Source organism: Pristiophorus japonicus, chromosome 5, assembly GCF_044704955.1.
Source record: "Pristiophorus japonicus isolate sPriJap1 chromosome 5, sPriJap1.hap1, whole genome shotgun sequence".
NCBI classification, from domain to species: Eukaryota; Metazoa; Chordata; class Chondrichthyes; family Pristiophoridae; genus Pristiophorus; species Pristiophorus japonicus.
This window is the reverse complement of record NC_091981.1, coordinates 84,309,879-84,319,516: the sequence shown is the minus strand read 5'-3', so window position 1 is coordinate 84,319,516 and position 9,638 is coordinate 84,309,879.

Sequence of the window (9,638 nt, the reverse complement as noted above, 5' to 3'; positions counted from 1 at the left end):
TTGGCTAGTGATTGGTAAGTAGTTTTTCTTTTTCTTTAATCAGTAAGTAACCTTTAGCATTGTTGCCAATTTAAGTTTATCTAAGGGTTAAGTCATGGCAGGACAGCTCGGACACGTGTTATGCTCCTCCTGCACTATGTGGGAAGTCAGGGATGCTTCCAGTGTCCCTGACGACTACGTGTGCGGGAAGTGCATCCGCCTGCAGCTCCTGACAGACCGCATTGCGGCACTGGAGCTGCGGGTGGATGAACTCTGGAGCATCCACGATGCTGAGAATGACGTGAATAGCACGTTTAGTGAGTTGGTCTTACTGCAGATAAAGGGTACACAGCCAGATAGGGAATGGAAGACCAGCAGGAAGAGCAGTGCAAGGAAGGTAGTGCAGGGATCCCCTGCGGTCATCCCCCTGCAAAACAGATACACCGCTTTGGGTACAGTTAAGGGGGATGACTCATCAGGGGAGGGCAGTTCATGGCACCGTGGGTGGCTCTGCTGCACAGGAGAGCAGGAAAAAGAGTGAGAGAGCTATAGTGATAAGGGATTCAATTGTAAGGGGAATAAATAGACGTTTCTGCGGCCGCAACCAGGATGCTATTTTGTCTCCCTGGTGTAAGGGTCAAGGATGTCTCAGAGCGGGTGCAGGACATTCTGAAAAGGGAGGGTGAACAGCCAGTAGTCGTGGTGCATATAAGGACCAACGATATAGGTAAAAAACAGGATGAGGTCCTACAAGACGAATTTAGGGAGCTAGGAGCTAAATTAAAAAGTAGGACCACAAAAGTAGTAATCTCAGGATTGCTACCAGTGCCACGTGCTAGTCAGAGTAGGAATTGCAGGATGGCTCAGATGAATACGTGGCTTGAGGAGTGGTGCAGAAGGGAGGGATTCAAATTCCTGGGACATGGGAACCGGTTCTGGAGGAGGTGGGACACTACAAACCGGACGGTCTGCACCTGGGTAGGACCGGAATCAATGTCCCAGGGGGAGTGTTTGTTAGTGCTGTTGGGGAGGAGTTAAACTACTATGGCAGGAGGATGGGAACCTTTGCAGGGAGACAGAGGGAAGTAGAATAGGGGCAGAAGCAAAAGATAGAAAGAAGAAAAGTAAAAGTGGAGGGCAGAGAAACCGGAGGCAAAAAGCAAAAAGGGCCACATTACACCAAAATTCTAAAGGGGAAAAGTGTGTTCAAAAGACAAGCCTGAAGGCTCTGTGCCTCAATGTGAGGAGTATTCAGAATAAGGTGGATGAATTAACTGCGTAGATAGCAGTTAACAGGTATGATGTAATTGGCATCACAGAGACATGGCTCCAGGGTGACAAAGGCTGGGAACTCTACATCCAGGGGTATTCAACATTTAGGAAGGATAGACAGAAAGGAAAAGGAGATGGGGTGGCATTGCTGGTTAAAGAGGAAATTAATGCAATAGGAAGAAAGAACATTAGCTTGGATGATGTGGAATCGATATGGGTGGAGCTACGGAATACCAAAGGGCAGAAAACGCGAGTGGGAGTTGTGTACAGACCACCAAACAGTAGTAGTAAGGATGGGGACAGCATCAAACAAGAAATTAGGGATGCATGCAATAACCAAACTGGTAGCAATGCACTGGAGGAGGATTTCCTGGAGTGTATTAGGAATAGATTTCTGGACCAATATGTCGAGGAACCAACTAGGGAGCTGGCCATCCTAGACTGGGTGATGTGTAATGTGAAAGGACTAATTAGCAATCTTGTTGTGCGAGGCCCCTTGGGGAAGAGTGACCATAACATAGTAGAATTCTTTATTAAGATGGAGAGTGACACAGTTAATTCAGAAACTAGGGTCCTGAACTTAAGGAAAGGTAACTTCGATGGTTTGAGGCTTGAATTGGCTAGAATAGACTGGCAAATGATACCTAAAGGGTTGACAGTTGATAGGCAATAGCAAACATTTAAAGATCACATGGATGAACTTCAGCAATTGTACATCCCTGGCTGGAGTAAAAATAAAACGGGGAAGGTGGCTCAACCGTGGCTAACAAGGGAAATTAAGGATAGTGTTAAATCCAAGGAAAAGGCATATAAATTGGCCAGAAAAAGCAACAAAGCTGAGGACTGGGAGAAATTTAGAATTCAGCAGAGGAGGACAAAGGGTTTAATTAAGGAGGGGGAAAATAGAATAGGAGAAGAAGCTTGCCGGGTACATAAAAACTGACTGCAAAAGCTTCTGTAGACATATGAAGAGAAAAAGATTAGTGAAGACAAACGTAAGTCCCTTGCAGTCAGATTCAGGTGAATTTATAATGGGGAACAAAGAAATGGCAGACCAATTGAAAAAATACTTTGGTTCTGACTTTACGAAGGAAGACACAAATAACCTTCTGGAAGTACTAGGGGACCGAGGGTCTCGTGAGAAGGAGGAACTGAAGGATATCCTTATTAGGTGGGAAATTGTGTTCGGGAAATTGATGGGATTGAAGGCCGATAAATCCCCGGGGCCTGATAGTCTGCATCCCAGAGTACTTAAGGAAGTGGCCCTAGAAATAGTGGATGCATTGGTGATCATTTTCCAACAGTCTATCGACTCTGGATCAGTTCCTATGGACTGGAGGGTAGCTAATGTAACACCACTTTTTAAAAAGGAGGGATAGAGAAAATGGGTAATTATAGACCGGTTTGCCTGACATCAGTAGTGGGGAAAATATTGGAATCAATTATTAAAGATGAAATAGCAGCACATTTGGAAAGCAGTGATGGGATCGGCCCAAGCCAGCATGGATTTATGAAAGGGAAATCATGCTTGAGAAATCTTCTGGAATTTTTTGAGGATGTATCTAATAGAGTGGACAAGGGAGAACCAGTGGATGTGGTGTATTTGGACTTTCAAAAGGCTTTTGACAAGGTCCCACACAAGAGATTGGTGTGCAAAATCAAAGCACATGGTATTGGGGGTAATATACTGACGTTGGTAGAGAACTCATTGGCAGACAGGAAGCAGAGAGTCGGGATAAACAGGTCCTTTTCAGATTGGCAGGCAGTGACTAGTGGAGTGCCGCAGGGCTCAGTGCTGGGACCCCAGCTCTTTACAATATACATCAATGATTTTGATGAAGGAATTGAGAGTAATATTTCCAAGTTTGCAGATGACACTAAACTAGGTGGCGGTGTGAGCTGTGAGGGGGACGCTAGGAAGCTGCAGGGTGACTTGGACAGGTTAGGTGCAGTATAATGTGATTAAATGTAAGGTTATCCACTTTGGGGGCAAAAACACGAAGACAGAATATTATCTGAATGGCGGCAGATTAGGAAAAGGGGAGGTGCAATGAGACCTGGGTGTCATGGATTATCAGTCATTGAAAGTTGGCATACAGATACAGCTGGCTGTGAAGAAGGCAAATGGTATGTTGGCATTCATAGCTGGGGGATTTGAGTATAGGAGCAGGGAGGTCTTATTGCAGTTGTACAGGGCCTTGGTGAGGCCTCACCTGGAATATTGTGTTCAGTTTTGGTCTCCTAATCTGAGGAAGGACATTCTTGCATTTACAGCACTGCTTGTGGTCCAGAAGGAGTAGAAGTGTTTCCTCCAGGCACAACAAGCAAATCTCTTCACAGATCCTGTGATCGGTCAACCTCACCACCCCCTCCCCACCCCTCCGCCCCCCCCCTCCACATCTCTCCCAAGATCTCCTCCCCTATCCTCCCCACACCCCGGACCTCCATGATCTACCCCAACCTCCATGATCTGCCCCCGACCTCCATGATCCCATGGTCTACCCACTATGATCTCCCTTCCACAATCCCCCCAGTGATCTCGCCTACCACCTCCCCCCACCCCCTGCACAATCCCATACTCCAGTGATCTTCCCTTCCCCCTCCTGATCTCTCCCTCCCTGCCTCCTCTTCGCTTATCAGCTGTGGCCTTGTGGCATGGGCTTTCCTGCCTGACAGGCAGCCAGCTTGTCAATCAGGCTGGATGTTGGGCAAAAAACCTGCAGAAAAAATTAAAAAGATGTCCTGCTGTTACTTTCAGCAGGACATCTGGGAAACCTATACTTCCGGGATTCCTATCTGGAAATCCTCCCCTCTTCACAGCCCTGAGTAAATATCAGAGCCAAAATAAGGGAATTAGTACACAAATCGCCGAAAAGTAATCAAAGGTTTAAAAAAGTGTTCCACTAATTTCCTGAGCATAAATTGCCATTTGAAGCAATTTGTGCTTATGGTCCTGCTTGAATGAATTTTGTTAAATCATACATTAACTTAATAGTTGGCAAGCTTGAGTTGAACTAAGTTTAGTGCGTTTACTGCTTGACTGCAGAGCTTGGATTCCAAATGATGGCTAATTATGAGTGTGATTTATCGAGTTGTGATAACCCCAGATTTTTAACTTCAATGGCTCTTGCACCAAATGGGAGTAAAGGCATTTTAAACTAGTGTCACTTTTGTTTAATGTAAATGGTTTCTGTTTGAATAATTACATGGTATAAAATGTGGAAAATCCTTTGTTTCACACTGCAAAAGAACTATTATTCCATCATTCTTTTCTGAACACAGAATCAGATGTCATCTGGCATGTTGAAAGAAAGAACTTGCATTTATATAGTGCCTTTCACATCCTCAGGATGTCACATAGTAGTACCACATAGCCAATTAACTACTTTTAGAAATGGCAACTGTAGCGGCCAATTTGCGCTCAGGTAAGATCCCACAAACAGAATTGAGATAGATGACCAGATTATCTGTTTTAATGGCAGTTGAGAGATAGATAGTGGCCAGAACAACTCCTCTGCTCTTCTTCGAACATCTTTGGACATATTTAATGAGGACTACATCAGCTTGGGGTGGATGTCCTGTGTGCCTATTCAACAGAGCAGGATATTAGCATGACCTGGCAAGAAGTCAGCGGGATCGCAGCAGGATAAGTTGGTCTCCTCATTTTAACTATCCCCGCCCGATTTCCACCAGGCAGGGGGAAGTTAATATTGGGGTTTATGTGCTTTGTGAAAGAATTTCATTCACAAGCATATATAGTTCTTACCTTTTTGAGCACAAATGATTTTTAAAAATCATGGCGTATTGTGTTGGCACAGCAGTTTAATATTTCTATGTGTGACTCAATGAAGTAGGACATTGGTCTACGCTTCTGAAGTTTAACTGAATGAGTTCTGTGATCTCAGTCAGGAAGCACTGAGTACAAATTAAATGGTTCTTCAGCGGGAAGGTAAAAAACTCAGACTGACTCACTCTCAGCATTTCTCAAGCACCAACCAGGGGCAGACTGTTGACTGCCATTAGGAAAAGTTTAACTAATGGGTTGTCACCATGCAAAGACCAAAGCATAGAAAAGTGAAAAAACATTAAGCTTCATAAAAAGATGGAAATTCAAGTGGAAGCAGAAGCCATCAGAAGAAATAATGACACAATGATGAGTATAAGAGTGCTTTCCATGTTTCATCATGTGCTATACGGGAACACTTTGGAAAGTACTTTTCCACAAAGCTGTCTAAGAATATTTTTCACATGACTATGCATAATAATTTTAAAAGTTGGCTTTTTGGTTAAGCCAATGAATAGCTAGGTCTTACAAGTTTGACCCTCGATATAGTTGCTGCGTTAAGTAATCCCAGCTGAAGCAGCAATAAAAATGTCACAATTGTCTTCAGCACCCTCCCTTTGCTATTGAATACTCATTGCCCAAGCTCGTGCATGAAGAATGGCCACTTAGGTGGACATTGGATGCCATCCAATACTCATGGAACTGTACTCTAGCAGGAAGTCAATGGCCTCATGAAAGAAGGAGAGGAGATAATTGGCAAAAAAGAAAAGAGGAAACAAACGGTGCAGTTTGTATATTATGTCACTGATCAGCACTCTTTTTCTCCGGATCCTGATTCTGTGACTATCAAGAATTGGAGCATTGGTTAGTTGTGCATGTACATAGACTGCCTGACCTGGAAATTAACCTCTGATATAAAAATAATACATTCATAATGGACTATGGTATATTTTAACAGTAAGTGGGCATTAATACCATGGGAAAGTCATTGGTGTTACTTTCCAGCAATGCTTTCCTTACACACAGTCCAGATAATTCGCAATGCACGTAAATAATTTGATGGAAAAATATATTCATGTTGCTAATACATTATTATGTTGCATGTACATGGTGCAATATAACACTTACATCATATTAACCTTCAACCATCCTAAAACCAGCTCTTTAAAACATCTTTACAAAAGGATCAAGATCTGAATGAAAGAAGCAATGTATCAATCTGGGTTGTTTGAGATTCACTTGCACTTGCATGGTTAAACAAAGAATGTTGCCTTTTAATTAGATGCATTGTCAAAGGATTATATGTTAAACCAATGTCCTTTATTGTTCGCATTTAAAAAATATATATTTTAATACCTGCCTGGTCAGCATGTAAACATTCTCATCTTTTCTTTTTAAATGCAAGTTTTTTCTGAACAAGTAATGTGGGTCAATTGCAAAAGGGATAATAGTAATCATTAAATCATTAAAATTTTGTCTATGCTTCACAGAGCATGGAGAAAATTAACTTCCCACCAACCTCATTTTTTTTGCTGAACATGAAATAATGATTTTCTGCCAGTATAATTACAAAGCTAACATCTGATAGAGTCAGCATCCAGGGGGGATTATCACATGCATGAGTATTAGACCTCATTACCAGCTTGACTGCAAAATTATTACATCTTGTAATTGGATGGCGAGATTTATATACAGATTGGCCCGGTTCTCTGTAAGATTGTAATTACAAGCTTCGTTGGTTTGCTACTTATCACACAGTGCAGGAGGAGGCAAAAAAACAAGCAAAGGAAAGACCATTTCATTAACCTGTAACCCTATCAAGGGAGGAGCACTGTAACATCCCTGTATTTATTAGGCCAAACAGATCTGTTTGCAGAAGGAGCCATTTATTACCGGCTGACAAATGGGATTTCATTTATTTAACCTCAGTGATCTATTTCAGTAAAATGTATAAACGAGCCATCCGTTTTATGATTCCAGAGTCAACGCCTCAATTATCTAAAGGCTAACTGCCTGTTAAAGCACCCATCTGCTGAGATGAATTCATTGATTTAATTTGCCTCATGTTCCTGAATGATTCCTACCAAAGAGAAAAAAACATCAGAGTGATTTGGTGTACAGGCACAACTCTGTGTATGTGTGTCTGTGTCTCTTTCTCTTTACTAGAATACAAGAGGACAATCAATATTGGCTTAAATTTTATGAGACGAGGAGTTAAGTTGTTCAGTTACTGGCAGAACACCTTTGTTCTCCTACAACAAGTAATCTCTGTTGTGGAATTAATATTGACAGGCTGGCTCCTTTGTAGCTAATTTTGTATTGGTGTGCCCCAATCAGGGAGCCGGCAGTAATAGAGTTGTTATTAGAGTTCATTATGGAGCCTGTGGATCAATGGCTGCACAGAGAGACAGAGGTCGAGCAGCTACTGGAAGCTCATTTATTTAAAGGTGCACATGATGTGCTATTTCTGCCAGGTTTTTTTTGTTATACCAAAGGCAATTCACACGACCTTCATGATGTCATAATGATTCTACAGTTTGACATAACTGATTCCTGCCTATAGACAAAGGTGTTCCCTCCTCATTTTTCACATTACTAATTTTCCCCCTTTAGTTTCTGCCTATCCATCCATGTAAGCCCCCGGCCCTAGATCTCATTTATAGTACATAAGAGTTGGGGAGCTCCATCTTAGAAAGTGAGTTTGGATAAACACAGCAATGCAATATCATTGGGATTTAATCAGTGGTGTATGATATCTATGTTGCATGGAAATATAAAGCTTCAAAACAATGTTCAAATTTGTCATCACTGACAATGAACATGGGACTGCAGTTGAATAAAGCTTGCAAGCTTTCATTGGATGCTAGATTATGCAACTGTACAGCCATATGTCACGTTCTATTCCTTTTAAGACAGGGCTTATCATCCTGGATGTTTTTCTGTAGTTGGTTGAATCTGCAGGAAACAGACTGAGTTTGGCAAAGCTGATGATTAACTAAATTGTGCAAAGTCCTTTGAAGAAACTGGCTTGATGAGCTTAATGACGTAATCATTATAGTCTTAAAACTCACTGTTTTTCATTCATTATGAATCTGCACAGCAAAGCTCAATGGTCAGGAGAGCAGAGAAAGAGAAAGTGTTAAAATTCCAGGAACCCTGCTCAGCTATTGGACTTCGGGCCAACGGTTTTCCCCCACCTTGACCCTGTCCCAAGTCCCTGGGAAAGAGTAATTTGATTAAAACAGGCCAGCACTTGGATCAGTACTGGTGTTTATGGGCGCCTGGGGTGGCATCTTGCCATTTTGGGTGCAGGATTTTTCAAGCCTCAGCATCCCTTGAAGGAATTTCAGACTCCTGGCTGCTTTGTGATTGATCTGTCACATCCCAAATCTTTCTTAGCTCAATTAATGGAAACAGCTTTGTGGGGCTCACTTACAGCCCTTATATAATAAGTACATCTGTTATGTACTTGCTACTGGCCATTCGACAAAGTGCCCAGGAGAGGCGAGAGTTCGGGACCCAGAAGAGGCAAGGTCGCAGGAGCAGCAAGGGCCAGCCCACACTGCGATATTTCTGTGTACTAGATCCGCGCAGCAGAGCTGGTCTCCAGTCGTCTTGGTTAATTCTTGCTACTGGACCAAGACCTAGATCTGTCAAGCCCATGTGGTGGCTGGTGTGCAACGGCCACCACATGTTAAAAAAATCCACGCACAGGCATCTTCCACCCTTCAAGATGTAGTTCGGGATCCGGAATATTAGGTCCTTCATTGAAACACCTGTGAACTCATCCCTTTTCAGCGTGGAAGCAAGTCATCCTCATTTCGAGGGACTGCCTATGATGACTGACCATCTAATAGGTGCTTGGGGAGCCTAGCATCCTGTCAGTTCTGCCTCCAAAAGTGACATCATGTTGGAAAGACACAGGTAGAAGAAGTACTCCCATCCACAATGGAATTTTGTCAAGAAGGGTTAGAAGCTAGTTCTGCACCAAATTCCTCCTCACTGTTCAGATTATATTAATTCTGCACCAACAATGGCAGAGAATATCGGAACTCGAATTGTAAAATACAAATGTTGAAAGCTTGGACGAGGGAAAGAAACTGAAAACTGCATATACTAAAAGATGCTGTAAGTGTAATGATAACTATAACACATTCTTGGGTACAGATGAATGAACAAACTGCTTTCGCTTTTCTCCTTCCTCTTGGACATCAGCTAATCCTTTTGCCTTTCCTGTGTCTAATAACTATCTTAGCAATTATCCAATTATAATCCAGCAGTCTTTAAGACACTATAATCAGTAAGGTGCATTATGGCATTGATACATGATAGTCACATAAAGATATTAAAGATTCATAATATATAGAACAATGTTATTTCTAACTAATCCACTGCAGGTAAAAGTTTAATATATTTACAGTGATAACATTTCAGTGATAGATACAATTTTAACATAATCATGGGTCAACTGAATGGAAATTCTTGACTGTCAATGTCAATCATATACCATTCCTTTACAAAAAACTCCTTATGGTAGGATCAGAATAAACAGTGCTGGAAATATTATAGAAAACTAATGGATCTTCCATGGTATTGCTCATGG